Below are 24,926 nucleotides of genomic sequence, written 5' to 3'. Positions count from 1 at the left end.
ACCTAAAACATAGTTTTGAAATAAAAATTAAAGGGACGGTGTGTAGAATGTTTTGAATTTTCCATGTTCATTCATTTTAAGAATCCACTATGTGTATGTGTAACAAATACACTTAGTCACTTGAGGGAATACTAGACATCTTTTGTGATGACATTTTGCTTGCGCATTTGCTGAAGAAATCTGTGACACGCTTGCTAAGTGTGGTTTCTCGGAGGCACCGTAGTGCCCATGCTTAAAAATGTGCGCGTGTCGAACTTAAGTCGTTGCATTTTATTTTTTTCCTCTAATACAATTTATGTACCATATCTCTTACTCATAAAGTCTTTGAGGCTTCAAAGCCTTTGCAGTAATATTAATTGAAAGTAGTCAGGACATTGATTCTAATCTGTATCCTGTTTGTGCTTATATACAGTACTTGCTGACTTGCTGTCATCTTTACGTCGAGAGATTGGGTAAAGAAGCTTGTGATTAAAAAGGGCTTGACTTTGAAGTATTAATGTCCATTAAAGCGGTTCACATCCTCCCGTGTGACATTGTTGACTGTAGAGTCCTCTGTATTTGGTTGGAAGTAAAACTATGTTTAGTTGAGCATTGAGTTTCTCTCAGTCACATTTAATTGTCCATTTTGAAGTGTTGCTCATATAACATGGCAGTTGTGACATGTGATGAAGGTATGCTGTCAATTTACAACGGAGGAAGAGTTGAGCGATTTAATCAAGTTTTACTGTTAAGCTCGTGAACACACATTGAGTGCTTTTATATAAGACTTGCATAAAGTTGGAAAACCAGAGGGACTTGTTGCTTTTGCAGTCCATACCCACCATTTTGCAAAAATATAAATAAATATGACGGGAAATATTCATGCATGTAGGCACTGGTGCACACACTCACGCACGCAATGCACACACACACACACACACACACACACACACACACACACACACACACACACACACACACACACACACACACACATAATATCAAATGAATTTCCATTTCATTAAAGAGGCAGCATGTGAATTTGACATTGATGAATTTGTGCTGATTTCTGAATAAGCTGTAGTGACATCATCCAACAACCCAAAGACAAGGTATGTCCATATCGCGTCTTGAGGATCTGTGTGTGTGTATGAAGCACTTTCTATCAATGAGTCATAATTCCAACAAAGGTCACAGAATTGTCTACGGAAAAAGCGTTAATGGCGTAGTCTTAACGTTATTGTTGCCTTAGTCATGTTTATTTCTCAGGCCTTTATACTAGATGATGTCACACACATAAGGGACTAGTTATCTCTCATGCAAAGGCAAAGTTAGACTGCAGAAAGTCATCCTGAGGCTGGGCTCAACTGCGAGTAAAGCTGTGGTGCAATCACAGCAGAATAACAATATTAGTGCACTTGAGTGCAAGAATCTCAGAGAATTAAAAGTTCTGATAAGGATCTATTACCAGCAGCTGAATTCTTGATCATTGTCCCAACCAAAATGAAAAGTTTATTAGAGTAAATTGTCTTGGAGGAAATTATAATCCGTTTGTGAACTTTTAAGTTCGACCAGTCAGAAACATGAATGGAACATGCTATGTTTTTGGGGTGACTTTCTGCTTGTCCTGTCTTGGGTTGCCACAGCAACAACACTTGCATCCTATTTTTGGGGCACTGGGTGATTTTCCTGATTTTCTTGGTTTTTACATTAACGTGACTGATAATGTATTGAATTGTTGCTCTCACCAGCGAGGTACTTTCCGCCCCAGAAAGTTCATAGACTGGGGCCACCTGGAAAGCGTCTTCTTGGTCAGCATGTGGGAATCATTTAGTCTTCCACCCTCTCCCTCTACGGTCTCTCCACCCTGCTTCCCCTCACACAATTTTTCACCAAGAGTGAGGCCGTAGGTGTAGAGCAAGAAGAAATTCTCTCAGAGAGAAAATAGGTAGATATGGACAGTGGTCAAAAGTGCAGGTCGGCTTGGTCTTTGATACTTTTTGATGTGGATTATTTTAAATGGAAATGAGTAGGCATTGCTGACCAAACCTCCTTTTATTTTTGTGATGAAGTTGCAGACTAATCTTGCCATTTATAAATACCAATAATTAAAGCCTTGTTAAATATGTTTTATATACATATAAAGTGGAGCCTCGGTTTTCGACCACAATCCGTTTCAGAAGGCTGTTCGAGAAGTGAATCATTCGAATTCCGAATCATGTTTTCCCATTACAAATAATGGAAAGAAAAAAAATTAATCCGTTCCAAGCATAAAAAAAAAAAAAAAAAACACGTCATTTTTTCATTTGCGCATTTATGTCCGATCGCGCAACTGCAGCTCACCGCGGAACGCGCAACCGTAGCGCGTCGCCGACCACGCAACTGCACCGCGCTGGTCGCATTATTGTGACAGAGCGGCCGCTGAAATTTAGAAAATATTTTTAAAGTCAGGATGTACTTTCCAAAATTTAAGTGGACCTCAGTGCGCAGAAAGTTTAATTTTGTCCGATCGCGCAACCTCAGCGCCCCGCCGAACGCGCAACTGTAGCGCGCCGCAGACCGCGCAACTGCACCGCGCTGGTCGCATTATTGTGACAGAGCGGTCGCTAAAATTTAGAAAATATTTTTAAAGTTCTGATGTACTTTCCAAAATTTAAGTGGACCTCAGTGTGCAGGAAGCTTAATTTGGTCCGATCGCGCAACTGCAGCGCCCCGCCGAACGCGCGCGCCGCCGACCGCGCAACTGCACCGCGCTGGTCGCATTATTGTGACAGAGCGGCCGCTAAAATTTAGAACATATTTTTAAAGTTCTGATGTACTTTCCAAAATTTAAGTGGACCTCAGTGCGCAGGAAGCTTAATTTGGTCCGATTGCGCAACTGCAGCGCCCCGCCGAACGCGCGCGCCGCCGACCGCGCAACTGCACCGCGCTGGTCGCATTATTGTGACAGAGCGGTCGCTAAAATTTTTAAAATATTTGTAAAGTTCTCATGTACTTTCCAAAATTTAAGTGGACCTCAGTGCGCAGGAAGCTTAATTTAGTCCGATCGCGCAACTGCAGCGTGCCGGCCAGGCGCTCACTGTCGCATTGCTTTAGAGGACATCCGAAGCAAAAAAATCTCGAATTTTTTGTTCGAATACCGATTTGTGCAAGAACCGGAACGTTCGAAAACTGAGGCTCCACTGTATACATATTGCTACACAGCCAGAAATTCAATTGTACTGTAAAACGTTGCACACTAAAACCTAGCATATTATAGTCATGAATTTATCTGGCCAAAACTGCTTCTGACAGGGCTCCTGCAACTTGGCTCATCTTTTTTACATTAATAATGCAGGAGACATGATTGACATTTTCACATTACGCCATCAGCAGGATAGTAAGTCATGGGAAAACCTGTCATGCTGGGAATGGTGAATATCCAACAACCTGATTTATTGATCTTTATTACACAGCTCTGCACTAATTTTCCACTCTGCCCCTTCTGTTCCTCTGATTTGTGTCTGCCAACATCCCTTCATGTTCTTCCATAGAGTTGACTTAAACGTTTAAGCACGCAAGAATAATTTTCACGTCATGTTTTTTTTCTGGGGCATAAGATTTTGGTTGTGCTTTAATTTAAGCATGTGGCATGCACTTTGTTGTCTCTCAGAAAATTTTAAACTCCTCTCATGCATGCCTGTGGGTTTAGTGTGCCTTGCATGATTTTAGTCCACTTTGTGATAAGATTCAGGGTGCTTATCTGACAATGCTTCTGAGTAAATCCTATCTCGCACTAATGTGATGCATGTCGGGAATCGAGATGCTCAACCGAAGAATGTGTGCGGGATGATATTAGTGCTGCTATGCATTCACAGACCTCAGTTGGTTCTGCATGGTAGAGACTGAAGTGTTTGTGGCTTTTCTAAGATGTATGAGTTATATAAATCACAAGACAGTCATTGTCGATGATGGAAACTTCAGTGTGATTTTCCAGGGTTCCCATGGATAAGTCCTAAAAGGCAGTAAACCAGAAATCTAAAAACAAGGCTTAAATAAAATGTCTTGAACCAGTCAATCAAGAGTCACACATAATAAGTAAGATTTTATGATTGTAAATATGAGGGCTTAAAGCCTTATGATAATGGCCATCACATATGTCCATGATGGGAATTGTTCAATTTAATATTTGAGCTGACTTGACAAATTGCTGATGGTCAAGAAATGTCACCTGTCTCTGTAAATCTCAACCAAAACAATTGCTGAGGGTGGTGTTGGCTGTAGGGCACCACAACTGTCTCGAAGTTAAGTCGAGACCCAAAGGGGTGCCAACTGAATTGCTCAAATATCACATTTTCGTTCGCACGAAAAAGTGCCAACTCACCACAGGCAGTGATGGAGGATGGCTTGTTGTTGTTGTTGTGTCTATGGAAGGCAGGAAAAAAAAAAAACAACCTCAGATGGATGGGGTGGTGGGAATGTGACAGCAGCTGCATACACTTCCAAGTGTCATGGTATGCGGTTGAGGTGTGGTGACAGCTGGAAGGTGGTTCTTGTCTATTCAGCACCTTCTCTGCCTTTTTAAATCTGATATTTTTACATACATTTTCACGATACACAGATTGCACTTCTGGTCGTTGGAAACTTTTTGTTTGATTTTTGCCTGTTTGCCGAGTTTTTATTTTGCATATTGATGCTGATCGTCTCCTGTTGAAGAAGTCACAATGTGTGATGATCAGTCCTTTCTTGATATGATTGTATGCCTTCATCGTTTTGTTTACTTTTTATTAAAGGGTAATAAGCAGGCATAACTGCGCTTCATATTCGATGCACTTTCTTCAATCTACCCCGATGGCTTGATTCAGGCCAAGGTGGGTCAACGGACCACGTTTTTGCATTGGAACGCATTGCTTCTCATTTGGGCAGAGCTCGTGCAATTGTTGAAATGACCTGGTAATTGCAATTTCATATAAGAAAAAACATGTTTGTACATTCCCATGCTGCTTCCACCTACCCATCCCAGATATAAATCGAAGCATCTGCCTGTTGTCGTGTTTTATCATGTCGACCTTAGCAAATGTGTCTGTCACAGCAGTCTGAGGTGTGTACATTCTTTATGATGCATAATTTATCATGGTTACAGAAAAGAGGAGATTCACGCATGGAACATGTTAGCCCTACTGCGCTTATTCAAGCAGAAAGGAGAAACAAAACATTGAAGAAACAAATAGAACTTGTCTGAATTATTCAAATTTAATTTTGTTTGAATAAATACAAACATTGTTTACACAGTCATAATTTCCGGCATTCACACGGCTTCTTGCATAATTAAATACTTTACTGAAAAGAAACCAAATTGACATTTCTCACCAACACCCGTTTGTTTCTGTTTGACATTAGAATACAACCAAGCGAGACTGCAACTGAGTAAACTTCACTTTAAAATAATACAAAGTGATGAGACAATTAGCTATCATGTGACTTTGACAGAGAAATGTTATGGTTGACTTGTCAGAATTTAGTGAGTAAAGGTCATTGCAGCAAAAACAAAACATTTTGTTGACCGTGTATTCGTAAAACCGATTGGATAGAGTAATGTAAGAATCGTGTGTGTCTCAAAGCCTGACAGTCAACTCAACTGTAACACTGCAGCCCACAGTTGCTATTTAAGGATTTAACTTCCATTTGCACCATGTGGCAGTTTAACACGTGTGACTCAATTGTTTTAGTGGTACAATTCATAATCTTAAAGCTGCGGTTCATTTTCTGTGGCATCAACAGCAGCTGACAGATGTTTCTTCTCTGAACATTAGCTTGAGTGTCTCTGAAATGAGCCACATTTTCTTCAAGATGGGTTCCTATACAATGTTGATGATATGATATAGCGTGTTGAACTGCTGCAAGAGAATTGCTATGTGTTGCAGAGAAAATTCAAGCTGCCCTTTTAATCTTTAAAATTAAAAAGAGCGGCGTGAAAATCTTCCTTCCGTCGTCCCTTTAGCTCGTGTCATCTGTCAAACATCATTACAGCTCTTCAACTTCAGCCCAGCAAAGAGCAAAAGTCTCTAAATTGTCTTGTGTTTTCTTCATGGATTTGACCGTAAGAACCTTGAGGTGTTTACTAAAGCAGAACATATTCAACCGCTGTCCTTATCTGCACTGCATGCAGGTGCTTTGCATGATGTTAGGAGTCTTACTGCTTTACATTCACCGCGTGTGAGCCGGCGACAAGGGCCACTATTCAAGTACTTCAGTGTGTTCATTTACAATCTGCTCTCCACATTGCCTGACTAAGTGGTGACTGATAATCACTGAGGCCTATTTTTAACTCCCCACCACTCCCTCCACTGTAACTGGAGCGCAGCGTTGAGGTCTCTTTGAAAGGAGTTGCAAAGCTTCACATAGTTATAGTCAATCCTTCCCTCTGAGTTTCTAAAACAATTTCTCATTTATACTTTGGATGATTTGGCCAGAAACATTTAGAAGTTGGCAGTAAAATTTTGGACTCGCCATCTGTCACTCTGCATGTTCACTAGCTTTCCTCAATGGTGCGTGCACCTGCGCAATCTAATATTAGTGCAAAACACAATTCCAATGAAGTTGGGATGTTGTGTTGAATAAAATAAATATATAACACACAATATAACTATTTGTGAATCGTATTTAATCTATATTTAATTGAATACACAGCAAAGACAAGAAATGTCATCTTTAAATCATGAAACTTTTTTTAAGCAAATAATCATTAACTTAGAATTGTATGGCTGCAACACATTCCAAAAAAAGGCAAAAAAGACAAAACATTGAGGAATGCTCATTCAACATCTGTTTGGAACATCCCATGCGTGAACAAGTTAATTGGGAAAATATGGAATTAAAATCGAATAAATCCTTTGATCAACATTTATTACTTAACATCACCCAGCAGATGTTGATCCAGTTTGTTGTAATTATTTGACAGCAATGATGTCATGAATGGCACTCACAAGTGCCGTACAAAAACAATTTTTCATTTCACTCATGACTAAACTCCTGTATATATGTAGTTCATTACTAAATATAAAAATCATAATGTAGTTCTAGGGCAGGGGTGTCAAACAAATTTTTGTCGTTTTGTCATAGTTATAGTTTTGCTTGGAGGGCCATTATGACTGTATAGGCTACATAACAAACTGATGAACAACTAATTTTGAAATCAGAGACAAATAAACTTTTTTTCAAAGATTTTAAAAAGGCGACTGGTGCTAAAAATTGCTAGCAATGTCTCTATTATTTACAAGTGAAGACAATTTGTAATTATAGTGCTGACTGGCTGTATCTGGCCCCTGGCCTTGAGTTTGACACCTATGGACTAGGGAATGAATAAATGATCCCAATCACTGCCTGTATGTATATTGACACAACTTCGAGACCTCCCACAAACAAATCATTACACGACGTCAGTGCCAGCTTCTGGTGTGATGTACACAATTTGTACAGGGCTGTGACAGTTGCCTTCAACGCAACAAAGCTAGAATTGTGAGTCTTTGGTGTTAAACTTCACACATGCCTGTAAAAAAAAAAAAAAAATGTAGTAGGCTTTTGGAGGCCAATGCAAAAGGGGCTGAGATGTTAGCTTGTCATGTTAAAACAACGTCAGAAGAACACCGTTTGAATCCAGTTTGAATACGGCTGACTTTTTAGTAGGATGAGGGAGCGTGTTCTCTCCCCTCTTACTGCATTTGGAGCATTTGGCAAATGGAGCACACGTGGGTAGTTGCTGCCAAGGCTCGATCGCGATACAGTAGATTGACTGAGATAATCAGGATCCAAGTTGCTCAGCATGCATGCACGTGGCGTAACATGCATCTATACATTTGTCGAGTTGTAGCAGCTTCATATCACGTCAAAGCCAGAGGAAAAACTCTGCAGATTGGAACATTTTCTGCATTGTCATTCTATTGTCCTAGCCAAAAAGAAATTCATTTGTTAATAGCACATTAAAAAGCTACAGTGAACCACCTTGATGCCAATGGAGTCTGTCAATTGGAACTGTTTGTCATTTTGTTAGTGAGACCATATAGGGCAGAGGTGAGCCTTGGGCCTAAAACAGAAGTTGTTGAGAGAAAATAGGAACTGTCATTTTCCTTTTGTCTTTGCTTCGCATTTGTAGTCATTTAGACCCAAAATTGTTGGCAAGCATGTGTGAAACCGCCGGGTCATCAAAAGTCAACAGTCGAGTCACAATGCAGGTCAACCTGAGGGATCTGTGCTGAACCAGCTTGAGCTGGCCTCATTTGTGACGGTTTATGCAAGTGTGCGTTTGTGCGTGACCTGTGACGGCTCGATGTTAAAACGTAGCAAGGCAACACTGAGGGTATTGTTTTCCCTGACTAATACCCATGCACAGCGTAACTATCTTAAAACCGAAGTCAACTTCCAAATTTTCTTTTAAGTATTACGTTGTATGTGCCCCCACTAGTTTAAACATGGCATTCTGATGATAATTCCATCTGTGCAACAAGTTGCAGAAAACTGGTCAGCCTGCTTTTCAAAATAGGACTTCTTTCAGACTCGGACAAAATGGCTGGTGCCCACCGTCGGAAGGCCCAGTCTGACCTCTTGAGCATTTGAAGGAAGCTCCTCCTTGGCCTGCATTCTCTGAGGTGATGAAGACGGCTCATACAGCAATAACAAAGTTAAAAAAAAAAAAAACTTGAATGATAGAAGATAAAAAAAATCTGTCTCTTTGAAACGCTGTTATAACGGACTTTAGTCCAAATTGCTTCCATTAAAGGGTAGATGTATTTTTTTAGTGTCGACAGTTTCTAGGTCCAGCATCAACATCTTGCACAAAATCAACCACTACGACTTCAACCACATCTCATAGCCAGTCAAATGTCATTTTGCAATGAATATTTTTCAACAATCCTTTTTGTCGTGAATAAGCTGTGTGACTATTACTACTAAGAGTTGATTTAATCTTTTAAAACGTAAATACTGGTGGACAATCCAAGGTGTGACACCCTTGTGGCTCCAGCTCAACAACAACCACAAACAGAATAAGAAATAGAAAATGTGTACGTGGGTGCCTGAATGTTGATGAGCAACTGATTTACAAAACCTGGAATTCCCATGATTGCTGGATCTGATCTTCCGTGTGTTTTCGTGTTCCGTACCACCGATAACTCCCGAAGCACTACAACCCTTGATTGCTCACCGGTGGGCAGAGCATTTTGCGTCATCTGCATGTAATTATATGAGAATTATTGAACTCTTCCATGATGTCACTGGGCCGGCATAAATCAATGTGTTCACTGCAACTGCTGTTGAAGTCGGAATGCTTCACGAACAGGTCTGCTTCCTCATCTGGGGTTCGGATTGAAAGGGTCTTAAACAAGCTCAGCAACACCTCTTGTGATGTGTTCTAAAAGTGCTTCGTTGCATGCAAGTGCCTGAATGTGTGTCAAGTTAAATATTGCCGAATGACAGACAGTTCAGCCGGCCGACTGAAATAGAACAAGGTCCTCTTACATTTAGCAGATATAAATATTTCACCGTCTTCAGTGGAAACTTTGTCTTTGTTCTTTGTAGCTGCAACAAGATAGAGTTGTAATGAAGTCAAGTGCTGATAATTCTGTTTTAATTCATTTTGTTTCAATATTATTTATTTGACTTTAGGCTCTGGCTCAGACTGCAACAAAACCATACGATATTGTCAGGAGACATGTCATTGTCTCGGCATGTCATTTTAATTCCGAAGGCGTGACTTGATAACTGATCCTGTGATTTACAACAGGCTCATATCCAATCCCTGAAAATACAAAACTGTCAGTTCACAATTTACATGAAGTCATAAAGAATGCAGGCAATGCTTGTACAAACACTAGAATGACCAGAAAATGCTAGTTTCACTTTTGCATGATGTCATAACCAGGGATGATATTAATAAACGGTGTCATAAAAGTTCTCTTATCCTGTCTGCACCGATAACACATCACCAGCCTGACACTGTATATGTAACTTACTGGGAGGAATCATATAAGCCATGTGAAGTGTGGACTTTGAAGAGCAAGAAGCATTATGGCTGCTGCCACTGCTCCCCTCTGAGGCTAGGAAGTGATCAGACAGAAGAGAGGAGAGAGGCTGAAAAATCTAAATTAAGTTGTGATGCTGGCTGGTAGAAGTGAAGTTACCTCATTACTTTGAGGTAACTGTAAATTTAGTTCCGCAAAATGAATAATGACCTTGCAGTCCGCCCTGTGAGTTGCGGTGATGACCGCCAAGCTTAAAGTTTTGCGAGGCCTGTCAACCAAGCCACTCCGTGGGCGCACTGTGGTGAGTTGAGTTCCGTCTATGGTCCAGAATAGTTATTAGATGATCATATTCTTTACACTTTTTCACTTTACCATGCAATGTGCTCAAAATAACTTTCAATAAGAGTTTAACTTTTTGAAACTGAGTCAGTTACTCGTGCGGTTATTATTTTCCATGGTAAAAGCCGATGTTTGTTTTGATGAAACACAAAAGATAATTTCTTTCTTTTCATGAAATAATACAAATAACGAATAATTGCTGTTGAGAAGCTGACATGAAAGGATTTGGAAGATTCTGAAGTCAAAAATGGCTCTAAACAATCACTTGATTATTAAAGCGGTTGTCGGTTACTTTGATAACTGATGATTTGCCGATTAATTGATTCGATTTTGACAATTAAAGTATCATTGTATTTTGTTCATTGCTACACAATTTATAATCTACATATAATAAATGCTGGCTTGTGGTATACTGAAGTCGCCATTATGTTTACACAAGCAGTCCCGTAAACAGTTCATTGACCTACAATCAGATGGACTTTGTTAAAAAAAAGAAAAAAAAAAAAGAATGTTTTATTTTTTCCTATACAATCTCGTACAACAAATTAAAACGGGAATAAACGTGTATTGGAATGCTTTATTTAGCAAGTTATACATTCTTGTAGTTTTAATTTTCATTTTTCTATTTATGTTGTCCATTTCTAATGACAAGTTGGCCCTCAAAAATGTGGAATATTTAAGTAAAATACATGCCAAGTTCAAGAAATGTTGTGTTTTTGAGTTACATTTGATTTGATTGAAATAAAACACATTTTTATCCCGTCTGCAAGACATAATGGCATTTTCAAGTATCAGTACTCGTTATTGCCGAACGGTCAAATTTTAGGATTTAACAAAAGCTCTCAAATGTTCGAGCTTGACGAAAACTTGACTGACAAAAGCGGTATCGATGCATCCCGAGCTAAGCTCTTCTTTATGTAAAACACATTTTGACATGTTATAATACTTGTTAATAGCGCAGCGACCTGGTGACACGTATACAAGACCTGCTTGTGTGAATTACCATTAAAGGCACTTGAGTGGGCACTCTAGAGGAAGTGGAACTGAAAAGAACGCGACTAGAAGGCTTGGTGTGTTACAGTAGAAACTCACAGGGTGTTACATTTATCATTTTTATTTAATGAGTGAGTTCTCCCGCATGACTGTCTGGCATTTTCCTTCAGTTCTGACAAAAAGTCAAGCTTTTAGTAGTGACCTTCACACTTTCAACATGGCATTTATCTTTCATCGAGGGGACTTCCACTTTGTGGTCCTTTCCCCATATTTGAATGAGGAGGAAAGAGCTCCTCGAACCAGCTCTGCTGGCATTTGTGCTTCCCCGCTGAAGCTTCAGTTGAGATGAAAAAAGGTTTTGATGTTGTTAATCTACATGGACACATTGAGTAGTTGCATATACGTATTTACTGATTACCACTGATATGTATTGCTGCTGGATTACTCTATTGCCTGCATTGAAATAATATGGACCTGTTGTCATTTTCACAGCTAAGGAGCACTTAATGGTGCACACACTAGCACTGCACTGATTGAATTAATATATTGAGTTTTTTTTTATTTTATTTTTGTATAAATGACTGTGTATGAATCGACAACTACATTGTGAAGTTGTAGGATTTTTTTTTTCTAAATGAGAATACCTCCGGCCAATTAAATACAAAGAAGTGAGTAAAACAACTTCCCTTAGGGGCTCATGAATTCTTAAATAGTCACCCAAAAAAATATAGTCGAGCAATAGTCACTTCCAGCGAAACTTTCGGCTGAATTGATTTCTTCTCGCCTCACCTGTTGTGATAGTGCACTTTGTCCGTTTTAAGAGCAGCTATAACCTTTGGAACGTGAAAATACTGTCATACAGTCATTTAACATTTACGAGGACACCAAATTTGTTTGAGCTTCACATCCCTCTCATAAAGCCTTGTCTTCTGTAGAAGCCTCTTTCTCTTACCTGCTGCTGGCTCGTCATATTTTCCACTGTGGGCTGACCATCCGGCCTCAATAGTACCTCCATTCATTCATTTCAGTGAAGGAGGGGCGAGGCGGCTGCGTCCTGACGTCTGCTTTTCTCCTCTGCCGGCAAATAAGTGTGCACTTAAAACGTTCAGACTCATGAAGCGTTCACTTTCAAAAGCAACTGGGCTAAGGGGATAATCCAGACCCCCGGAAGGTTATGCGGAATGAAAAAGAGACTTGTTGCCTCGTGAAAGACAGACTGTGTCTACGGTCCTCTTTAGTCAGAGCCATCATTCACAAAGATGTTGACAGTAAAAGCTTTCATGCTTGTTAGTGTGAAGTGAGAAAGGTGCCACATTGAAGAGCATACTATGCCAGTCTAACGTGCATATCCACAGATAAATAAAAAAAAGCTCTTGTCTGATGAAATTAATTGAGCCACAAATCAGTCATGTGTAGGTGATTTTAGACCTATGCACAGCTCTCTCATTATGATTTATGGCTCAGAGATGAAACAAGCGCCAGAGGCTGAAAGAGGAACAATTAGCAGCGCAGACAGAATGAGACTCTCGCCCCCATCGCCAGCCAGCAACTGTCAAAAAAAAGTGCTGAGCATTGGCAGTCACTAAGATAAATTTCGCTCCAATTAGGTCTTTTTTTGGGCTGGAGATTGTGCTATTTATAGCCCAGCAAGGTGGATGCAAACTGATCAAGATTCAAAGGCATGTGACATTTTCTCTCCTGAACACAGAAATGCTTATGAAGCCCCTCACATCGCACACATGCACGCACTCAGACACGCATGAACACGCACACAGTATTTTGGAATGGATTTTTTTTTTATTATTAATTGATTTCATATATATTTTTCTACATTGGGTTGTGAAAATGGTGAGAGTATCTTTTTGAATAATTTTAACGTTTCTGTCACATTCTACTTAAATTCAACTCTCTAATTTATACTCTCATTTATTTATTTATTTATTTATTTATTTATACTCCTATTCTCTTGACCCAACTTGTCATTCTTACAGCATTGTACCTTTTGTTCAAAGGGAGTAATTTAATCCTCGTAAGCTTGACTTAGATGACATTTTAAGAAGCGTGAATGGCTCTTGTCAGTATGTGTCTTGCTATTGGCTGGCATCCAGTTCAGGACCACTACCGATATTGGGTACATATAAAAAAAATATGATGAATGGAAAAATGTGCAAACTTTAGATTTGCAGAGATAGGTATTCTACAGTTAGCGCAGAGCAGCATCAATGCCTGAAACTGTTAAATCCAGGTCTTGACCTCTTCTCTTCATGGTGAAATCATCAAGTTAGGCCACGGAAAGCTAACAGGGCTTTTTAGTCGGCTTGGAACAGCATCCCATACACTCTGTCCTTTTTATCCTTTGTGAATGTTTCTGGGTTGTTGCATTGCAATGCATTTTGAGTACACAAAAAGCCACAGCACAAAATTCATATCCAGAAAGGTTGCGATTGTGCTTGTGTGAATAGCTCCGTTCTCAAGCGGGCCCCAGGGCTCTGTCAACCGTATTCCCACTTAACATTTGTACCGCTACAATAGAAATTACAGTATGTCTTCTTCTTCCTTGACACATCCACATATTTTTAACATGGTAGGAGTAGTGTGGTTATCTTTTCTACATTCAAAGCTACATCCAGACCCAACTGGTTCTTGGGAGAGCTTTCAAACCATGCCTTGGGCCGTTCTGTCAGGGTCAGTGGAGAAGCTAGGAGATACTGAAAATGAGACAAATTGCTTTCTGGATCGGGAGGGGGAGTATTATATTGAGCAAAGTTCTAACTAGGCTGCTTCTATAAAGAAAACTGTGTTTCTTCGCTGTAAGCAAGACATATGCATGTTTTTTTCTGAATGCACAGGTCAGCAAGCATTATCATTAGATACATCAAGGCTATGTAAACAGCTACTATGCGATTAATACTGCGGAATTACAAGGGCATGTATTTGTCATGTCTGTTTAGCTCTCTTTACACAGCGGTGGAGCTTTTGAAACAACCTTGTATTTGTACCTCCACTTTAGTAGGTGTGATTATGCATCATTTTCATTTATGAATATGTGTAGAGGAAGCTAATGTGCACTTCACAATCTGTGTTTGGGATTGAGTTATAATGCAAAATATGTTTCTTTTTAATTGAGAATCAAGTCTCAAGTATGACGCCTCAGCTTCCCAAGGACAAGCTGGGCTTTTTGTTTCTGTGATGTTGATAGAGATGATAAAATAGTGCTGTTTCAATACTCTGACCAGATCATTGCTGTCGTTAATTGGCTCCCTGGTTACACCAAAAACCTCCATCGCACACATCTTTTGAAAACAAGTGTATCCTACTTCAGGTTGTACATAACTAATGAGTTTGTCACTGCTGTTCATTCGATTTTTGAAGACCTTCATGTGGTACCTGTCTTTTAATGTGTCGCTAGGTCATTTTCATGTATTTCATTGTATTTATTTTGTTACATTGCATGTATTACTACTGCCTGGGGTGGCTTGTAGTCTTTTGCAGTAGACTACTGCTCGATTCACAACACTTTGAGCTAAAATTAGATAGGCGATTAAAAAGGGTCTTTATTCTTACTTTCTTGTTTATGTCTTCTTGAATAATATTTTGTCCTAGTATAACTTTAATTTCCCACCCCACCCCTACTTTTGTGGTGTTTGGTTCTGGTTAATTGGTAGAACTAAAACATGGTTAGAATCAAATGAATCAAAAATGAATCTCTATAGTATGAACAATATGTGTTCTGTGACTGACCAGTCCAGTGGTTCGTTCACCTTTCAGCTGAGGTCAGAAGGGTTTAGGCTCCCGCTCAACGCTTAACAGGATACATGGTAAAAAAAAAAAATAAAAAAAATGAATGAATATTCCATACAGCAGGTGTCACCAACCTTTTGCAAGGGGCTACTGGTGAAATAACAAATGTGTTCACATTATCTTTAATTCTATATATTGTCATTGATGTTTTTTTTCACAGTAATTTAGGATTTGCTTGAAACAGTTGGGAAAATGTTAAGACTTAAGACTTGTGACTTACACATAGTATATGCCTTACCCCCATTCCTTGGTCCAAAGTTTTTGGGCCATTATCTAATATTCATACAACACGTTGTTTTTCCTGATAGTTTGTCAACTGTATGTGAATGTTACTGTCCTTACATGACCACATGCATCATAATTCTTATGAGGATGCATAACTATGGCATCCTCCTAAAAGTACTTTGGGTAACATGAAAATAGAAATGTGTTGCGTAAACATTGAACCATTGTTTTTTCCCCAGCATTGTGAGACTGAGACTGATTTGTTCCTCAGTTGACTTTCCTCACTGATTTTGCAGGATGCGGCGCTTTTGTCTCTCAGTTTGAGAAGAAATGTGCACACAATGCTGTTGCTAGAGGAGAAAAAGCGGTGGCATTCTAGTGGGTGGATTGGAGAGGATTTGGTCCTTGAAATAGAAGCACCTGTTCATCTGGGATTAGTAGGGAGCAGAGCTCTATTTTGGTTCAGATGGGATGTACTCCCACCACACCCTGTGCCCTAATGGCTGCCTCATAGTGTATATACTGTATACTATATACTTTTAAGTGAGTCTGTGGGCTGTAGCGCTAATTATCCTTCCCTCGACCAACCGGGAGAAAATGCTGTTGGTAAAATCCTGGTTTGCTATTTGCCAACTCAGACATGCAAATGCTTACGTAATTGTGTTAATTACTACAACAACTAGGCTGCAAAACATTCACACTGAATGAAACCAGGATACATTAAGAGGTGAATGGCCCGAATAGGACTGAGCCTCAGGCAGGGTCGAGTGATAATGAGGTGGTTCTGACTGTGCAGGTGATAATAAGGTCGACACTGTATAAACATGTTTATATTTCAATTTTGAGTCACAATCATACACTTGAGTATTATCATCTTTGAGAGGTTCGTATTTGGGCGAGGTAGTTGGCGTTATTCATCGCTAACTAGTTTTAATGGGCTGTTTGCCGATAGACTTTTGAGGGTAGGCTCAAGAATGAATACTTTCATGTCTGCATATAGGCAAAGCTCTGGTTTTCCATTTCCAGTTTGCCATGGTTACAGGGACAAAAAGACCTGGGCACCTTGATGAGCAGATCAGACTTTAGACATTGCGCCACAATTTCATTAAAGTACAATTCACCAAACTGTCAGCACCTTATTGAAATAGAGCAGATGGCATGCCCCGAGTATCAGGGACATTGAGTGGAATCTTCGTAATAAGGGAAGAAACCAGCCGGCAGCTCGCAAGTCAACACCTTTTCATAAACTGTTTACCGGATCCTCTAATGCTTTAGAGCAGCTAATAATGTGGAAAAGTCAGCCTCATTAAACTGCTTTTAATGCATTTCTTTATGAAGGCAGCCGTTTTGTATTTTAAAAAGCCAATGATATAAACTCCCTGTACTCACAAGAGAGCAGAGAGCAAATAAAGAATCAATATGTGCATATATGTGCAAGTGTAATCACCCAAGAATGAAGAGAAAAACAAATAGAATAATTCTAAAAAATGATTGATTTTATTTATTTATTTATTTATTTATTTATTTATTTATTTGATATCGACATCACAATAACATTGGACAAAAATCAGATGCACTGTTTTTAGTGTGATAGCACAAGTGCTAATTTTCAGCATAATTAAGAGTAGAAATCCTTTTTCACCGATTTGTGGAAAAATGGAGGCTCTTTTTGTACACTTTGCCCCAGTGGGAGTTTAGCACAAACAGTCTATATTTACTTACACAACCTATATTTACTTACATCCCCTGGCAAAAGGTTTGAATCGTCCGGATGATCAGCAGTGGCGTGTGAATCGGCTCAAGTTGTGAAAGAACATCCTGATGGTTTCCCGTTAAATGTTAACACTGTCGCAATATCAATTATGTAAACAGTTTTGACGTGAATGCCCTCACTCATGAATGTGAATTTGTGCTGTCAAGAGCTGTAATCTGCTGTATGCTGGAGCTACAGAGCCTCCATTGACACACAGGTCATCCAAATTTATTGACCGCACCCCCCCCACCTCAGTCTGGACCCCTCTTTGTTCCCACGTTCCCATAGAACACTGGGGAGACCCTGCCCAGTGCCGCCAGCCGCTGTGGCCTAAAAGAATCATTGTTTTGTCTCGGTGCTTGCGGCTCACTATATCAATGGCTCTCTTTGTTTCCTTTGCAAGCTTGTAGGACGTTGAACCTCATCCCAACGTGTCCTGATTGAAGACACGGCAGACTACATTTGTTTCTTCCGCAGCGCTGGAAAAGCTTGCAAAATATCCAGTCGCATATTTCAAACAGTCAAATAGAGGGGAGCTAGAGTATGACATCATTGCGAAGCTGCCATACTCCATCTCCTCTGAGACTCCGCGCCCTGATTTTTTATTCTCCGGCTCTGTAAACGCACGTGCGCGAGATCCACAATAGCAAGTCGTACTCGTGCATATGATGTTTTTGCAAAGTGTACTATATATGTGTTTGCATGCATGTATGAATATGTGTGTGAGACAAACCTACCATCAGCTGACTGACGTCACCACCCTTCAGGCATTGGAGGGGGGGGGAACAGTTTGACAATCTGCAATTAAAATCCCTGAAGAAGATGTGAAGGAGGCCACTGATGAGTTATGTGCAAGGGGGGGGGGGGGGGGGGGGAATGAAGGAGGAGTGTTTAGACGAGGTGGAAAAGAAGTGCTCCGGGGAAGTGAAAGCACCTGCCTCCACTTCAGGAATCAAGATGGATTAAGGGGAACAACTGAGGAAAGGAATGCTGGAAGGGAATAAGAGCGGTTCTGAGCTATAATTGAAGAACATTTTTATTCTCAGTAAATTTGTTCCTTCAGCCTGTTTGGCTACATCAATGTAGCACGGTCACAGGAGATGACGTTGATTCATGTTAAATCCGCGCAATTTAATAATTTCCGCTCAGGATTTTCTAAATTAATAAAGTTCTATGGTTTAATCCTCTAAAACTAGCGTTAGTGGATTTTCATATTTAGTGGCTTTAAAGTTGCTGGTGTAATTTGAATGGAATAAATCAGCACCACATTTTGACACTGTAAGTACTTCACTTGTGAAGATTAAAACCAGATTGACAGCTCATGAATCTCAATTGGATTTTACTTTTTATGCCAAATGGTTGCTTTTTTTTTGGAAGGGTTAAGTTGAGTTACTTGTCAGCACAATTCATTCGAAATAAAGAGGACAACGTTTTTAAGCATTTTGGAAGCAAGCTGTTTGGTAAACATCAATAGTCATTAACCCTTAGCGTTCATTTTTTCTTCACACTCCCAGGAATTATACTTTTAGATAAATCTTCTACTTTTGTTGTGCATTGATAAGAGTCAATCATTTACATAGAAATGCTTCATGATTGATTATCATTTAATGAGACGTAGTCATGTCATGTAACCATTTTTGTTATACCTTTTTTTTGTTCCAACTGTCTTATCTAAAAGGGAATATTTGGTGTTCTGCAATTAATACTATTGTAGGTTACACACTCTAAAATGATTGGATGATGTATCTTTGAACAAATGACAACACATGACATTTGTCAGACTTAATTGACACAGCTAATCTTTCCATTAAGCAGTCATCTTAATCAGTAACATTCATTTGCATTTCAATTATGAGTATTAGGTCTTAAAATTTGTCATCAAAGTGCCCCAGTTAACTGCGACATTTAGACTTAAATCTATATTCAATCTGACCGTGGCCTCAATCTTTTTATCTTTCAATCCACGCACTGAGCCTTATGGCATCGTATATGATTGCTTAGGGTTAATCTTTTTTTTTTTTTATTACAATTTTTCTTATGACCCAGTCCAACGGAATCACCGGGCTTACTTTGAAAGCTCTAAATCAGAGAGATGGAGGAGGTATTTGTCAGTGCAGCTTTGCATGGAATTGAATTGAAATAGAATTGTCGCATGTCACACAAAGAGTTAAAGCTACATACTATAATTAGCACTGCGAAAGTTGCCAAGCTTTATACGACTGACATTTTGGGAGCTCTCTTCTCACTAGTTGTGTGTTGCAATTGAGGGTTGATGTTGCTGCAGTGTATATCTTTCCTTAAAGTTTTCCTTTACATTCAAGAGAGGAACTTTGTGGATTTACAATTCTACAGTAATGTTGCGATGTGCTAGGCAGAGTTGCTCTAATGTGCTGCTTCAGTCATTCTGTCTCGCCTAGGCACAGTGACCCTGTCTGGGTGATGTCCTGTTCTGAGACGGGAACTCTCCGAGGGAGTATGAATCACGCTGGATTGGAGCCCGGTCTCAAACACTAGTGGCGACACAGTGAAAATAAACGACTTGCAGTCTCCACCGCTTACTCTGGGTTACAACTAAAAAACAATACATTGTTGTCCATGTTCAAGCATGAATGCCGTGGGCACAGACCTTCATCGAGGCTTAAACATAATGCTTGCAAAATATAAATGCGGAACGGTGATAATGATGGACTCTCTCCTATTGCCAGAAAAAAAAAAGTTTGATTTGGCATTCAGCTGTAGATTGCCCCAAATGCTTCGATGTCATCCATTGTTGGTTGCGCATCAGAAAAGTTGGTTCCGAAGTTGAAATTTACCGTGAAGTAGCATCAAACACTTCACCAACTATTCCTGTAGAAAGAAATACGAGTGTAAAACATTTTAAAGAAATAAAAAAACTTAACTGCATTCCCTGATGCTGGTCATCTGCTTCAGTAATTACTTTTTTTTATTTATAAATCAAGTATCGAAATAATCAATTCCTGATGCAAACTTTTGTCATCACAACATATTTATTCATGGAACTAGCAATAAATCAACTACCACTATGATAAGACAGGAAAAAAAGTACAGCAAAATTTGAATTTAAAGTAAAACTTTTAGAAATAAATGAAGCATTTGTGTAGTTAATTTCTTTGACCTTTTGTTTACAGAGATAAAGTTTCATCAAATCTGTTGAAAACTCACGATATTTCTGACCTCAAAGTTTTTTGCGAGATTTTTTTTCTCACATATTTTGGTTAAACCCCAAATTATGACTTTGGAAACATTCAACTTCGGAGGTTCCACTCTCGGCATGGATGAAATATGACATATGACGAAAGATGTGGCTAAATGGTTGGAAGAATATTTGCATTTGATCAATTCAGCTTGACATATTAAAAAAAAACTTTCCTGTTGCTGCAGCCTGTTAATTCCAAGTCTATAATTCTTTGCACTTTGCAATTTAAACCAAGACAAACTCAATGACTATACAAGTTTAGTGCATAGTAAATCCCCAATATTACGAGTTGCGATATGCGGTTTGGGGGGATTTGCACGTGTATGTTTGTTTTTCGGCCAACCTGCCCGACACAGGATTTGGCCTTGTGCTTTAAACAGATTTTTTTGCTTGGGTGGTTGTTATTTCAGTAAAAAAAATATTCTGAACGTAAGACAAGCAGCTGCTCCGTTATGGTGCCAGCATTGGCCACCAAGCAGCACATAATTGTGCCCAATGTCATTCATAATGCAGTCTAATCTTATATTAGTGTGACAAGGAAGAACAAGCATGACTCTTTCACTTGACAAGGGAACTCCTCTTTGTCCCATTTATATTTAACTCAAGTCACGTCGGTGATCGTCAGCTTTTACAAACAACACGCTCAGCCTTATTAAAACCCGTCAACATGGTGTCAGCTGTGGGCTGAGAGGATTGCTCTGTTCTCTGGAGAGCGTGTGTTTGCGCCATGTTTATTCAGTCCCGCTCAATCTCGGCTTCTCGTAGGAGGTGCGGAGCGAATCGGACAAAACTGTCAAAACAGTCTTGCATTGAGCTGAAGAGGATTGGATGGACTACATGGTGGATGGTCATTGTTCATTTAGGCTCATGCAATAAAGGTCAACGACCTTACCAGCTTCTGTCGATAAGGACTATGTCGATGGCTTCTTACTTGTCAAGTCCTGGCGAAGATTTGATGTCATGACTGTTGATGAATGTAGTCAATGAGATTAAAATGGATATTTTCAACCATTTGTATCATCTAATGGTGAAACCCGTTGAACTCCAAATTTCCCATTTGATCTTTGTCTAGGACTGTAAAATTGAAGTCTGTGTATCATGTCAAATTAATCCAAAGGGAAACTTATTTACTCATTTAAAAGTAAATATTATGGTGATAACAAATTGGATAAGTTCATTATTTTATAATTAAACATTTTGACACATGAATTCAACTGAAAATGTGCTCAGCTTGCGATTGTCACATGGGTTGTGATTGCTTGTTAACTAAAGCCTGAGCATGTGATGCTTTTTTTCAGTCGACAGTAAGTGGCAAAATGTTATTAAAGGTGTTAATTGTACATGAAAACTAATGTTATCTACTTCACCGGAAAGAAAATATGAACCTTTTACTGCTTAAAACCACTAAACAAGTATCCTGTTAAATAAAGCTGGAAAAGTGCATACATTATGCACTTTATGGTTAATCAAAAGGCAGAGAAATGTACATTTTAGTGAGAAGTATTGCTATCTTTAATTTACTACTGTATTTGCAGTACAATATTAACAATACAAATATATATCCTGTTTGAAACCACGTCAGACACTGAAAGCTCCCAAGGACGGTTACTATAGTAACTGTGGACAAAACAAAGCATCAAAAGTCGTGTTTCTTTGTGAAGGAACGTCACCAACGGCTGATACATTGTTTGCCAGTTATTGAAACATGGTTCCAACCTAAAATGAAATACTGACTTTCTTTTTTTTAATTGATTGTTTTTGTGTAACAATACTGTTGGGGTTTGTGGTAGTCATTGCAACAGTCGTCTCATAACTTAATATTTATGACATTTACTGTAGGCTATATATGTTTCTGGATGCCTTTGTATGCAAAAGCCCAACCCCTTATCTTTGTGGCACACTATGCAAAACAATTTCTGAAAGAGCCTTGAGTGCTTCCCCTGCCTTGGCAATGGCCACACTTGCAGGTTCTGTTGAAGGAGAGGTTTAGGAATGTGACACAAGACAACTTCTGTCGGATTTACTTCCCCGAGTGGCCCAGTCTGAACGCCGCTTATGCAGCTAGTCACAATCCGGCCTCTCAAATGTAATACCCAGCTTGGATTTCACTGTTACATATTTCTTGCTGGGAGGGCTTTACATTTACTTACAGATTCCGGCACCAGCTGCACTTTAGTAGAGTTCGGTCCCCTTACTACTTTGGTCAAGATACCCGAACATAGTAGCTATACACCTCGAATAAAGCCTTTAGTCTTTGGTTTATAAGCCTGATTTATTCCGGTTGACCCATAGGTGTGTTCTGAACTGAGTTTGGCAGCAATGAAGACAGACAGCACATGTGTCCTCTTATTTGAAATGATTGAATTGGAAGAGAATAGATATGTACGTTCCTTATGCTACACAAAGGTGGATGTTAGAGCATTTACAAGCACACACTCATTGTTCCCTCAAATGGGATTAGTACTTGCTTTTATTATCAAATGTTTAAAAAATGTCCCGTCGACTCCCATAGCGCTAACTCAGACATTACACTCGGACATCGGGGACTATGCCTCATGTTTTGTTCCTGAGTGACGAAAGTCAGATGATCCTCAGAATCACAGTTTTGCAATTCACAATATTTATTGAGTGTGTCGCTAAATAATGGCTTCATAATTAGTACAGAAATTTTCTGGACACACCATGTACTAATATCGTGGTGTCCAGCACCACTGTCTAAAGACAGACTAAATCCATCCATCCATTCGTGATCCATCCATCTGTCAGGTGAGCTCAGACTATGCCACGTTCTTGGCCCTCTCCTGTTTGCCATGTATCATCTCCCACTAAGTCATCAGAAAATTTCCCAGGCATTGCTTCCATTGGGTGAATTACAACCACCTGCATATCTTCTCAAAACCTAATGTATGTGATAGACGGAACCTTGAAAAAATAGTTGCGTATTAAATGACGATTGCTATATTGAAAGAAAACAAATCAAAATTAGTTCATGATTGTTTAGCACTAATTCTCTTCCATTATCTTCCCTTCCCAAAACTTGGTTCGGTCTCAAACTCAGCTTCTGCTTATCAGTTCAAAATCCACTTTGGCAAAATCCAACAAAATCTATTGCCTATATCTAAAACAATACGCTGTTTGTATACTTGTACATAAAACTTTGACTGGTCCAAAACTTGAAATGTTTTCTGAAGCTGAATTGTGATTGGTTGTGACTTGATACTTGAACATATTTCTAAAATTTGGAGGTGAGGGTGAGTTCTCCTTTAAATCAGGTCATTGAAATGTGAAATGGTAGCATGAAAGGGCAAAGCACTCCATTTCATGCTAAACAAACCTCTAATGCAATTACAAGAAAGCAGATTAGCAGTGAGCCAAAGTCAGATGGAAAGACGTACAGTGAACCTTGCTGCTCCAAACTATCCTTCTCAGTTCTCTTGTGTCATTGTTCTGTCAAGTCTTATAAAACAGGCATTCTTCATTTTAGTTGGCAGAAATGTAAAATGCTTCCCCCCCCCTTTCAAATATAGAATACATTCAACAATAAGGTGTTCTCACTACGAGCTGAATATGTTAAGGAAATTCATTGTATCAGACTGTAAATTTATAATTTATAATTTGCTGGCTCATATCGCTATATCATATCCGACTGTTTTTCACACAGAGGAAATGTATCACTCTGCCAGCATGAGGACCAAGATGCGGATGATACTTCTTTAATCCTCCTTTTGTCTGCCTTTCCTCTTCCCTTCTTCAAAAGCCAGGGATGAAATATGATTTTTCTGAGCTTCTTTTATATTCTTTTGCATCAGTGTTGTTTATATGCTCCTCCTTTGCCATCGAGGCAATTTCTATGCTAATCATATCCGCTTCATCTTATTTTTTTATAAACATTTTGATTACTGCAGAGAATTCCCCAACATAAATAATGTTCTATGTTCTCTATGGTTACTTATACCTGCAAACCAATTAACCAATAACTGTTATCTCAACTATTTTCTCAGTCGCTACGCTGTCTGCGGGCTGAATTCAAAATAGATTCTGGCAGTTGCACTTTATTTTCTCATCTCGTTTCTGGCTCGTCTGAAGACACAAATACTGAATCTTTAGCCGCCAGAAAAATTGCTCACTTGTAACATTTTTCACTGTGTAAATGGTAATCCTTTAGAAATCAAATAACCCATCGCTTATTCCATCAGTTACTCAGGTAATACATGTTGTTGACTTTATTCCCCTTCCCATAAGAATCAAGTCAATACAAATCAGGTCCAGCATCAATGCGTGTATCATTCAGCGAGCGTACCTGAAAATACAATCAAGCCAAAACATTCAGTCTCAAAGCCAAGAAGCATGAAGCAAGTGTGATTCTTCTTTCACTCTGTGTCCATCCATCATTTTTTTTGGTCTTAGTTTTGACGTATTTTGATCTTGGGGGGAACTCACACGAATAACATTGCTTGAATGACTGATAAGTAAATTTTGAGTTCAGGGCATCCTACATCGTTGTTGCTATTCTTCTCAGCGGGTGACTATTTCTAAGTCCTGACTGAGAGATTGCCTGCAGCCAAAAGAAAATGTCCGTGCTCGTGCAAATTATAATCATGGCTCGGGCCGGGCTGTATATGGT

At 39.3% G+C, this 24,926-nt stretch overlaps 1 protein-coding gene across 1 annotated transcript in view; it reads left to right on the top strand.

Annotated features, from left to right (window-relative positions):
• Nucleotides 1-24,926, top strand: part of zdhhc8b (zDHHC palmitoyltransferase 8b) — a 36,526-nt gene that overhangs the window by 3,271 nt on the left and 8,329 nt on the right. The window lies entirely within an intron of this gene.

Source organism: Syngnathus leptorhynchus, chromosome 4, assembly GCF_054491065.1.
Source record: "Syngnathus leptorhynchus isolate UIUO chromosome 4, UIUO_Slep, whole genome shotgun sequence".
Taxonomy (NCBI): Eukaryota; Metazoa; Chordata; class Actinopteri; order Syngnathiformes; family Syngnathidae; genus Syngnathus; species Syngnathus leptorhynchus.
Note: the sequence above shows the minus strand (reverse complement) of the source record. Positions and strands in the feature narration are given on the sequence as shown.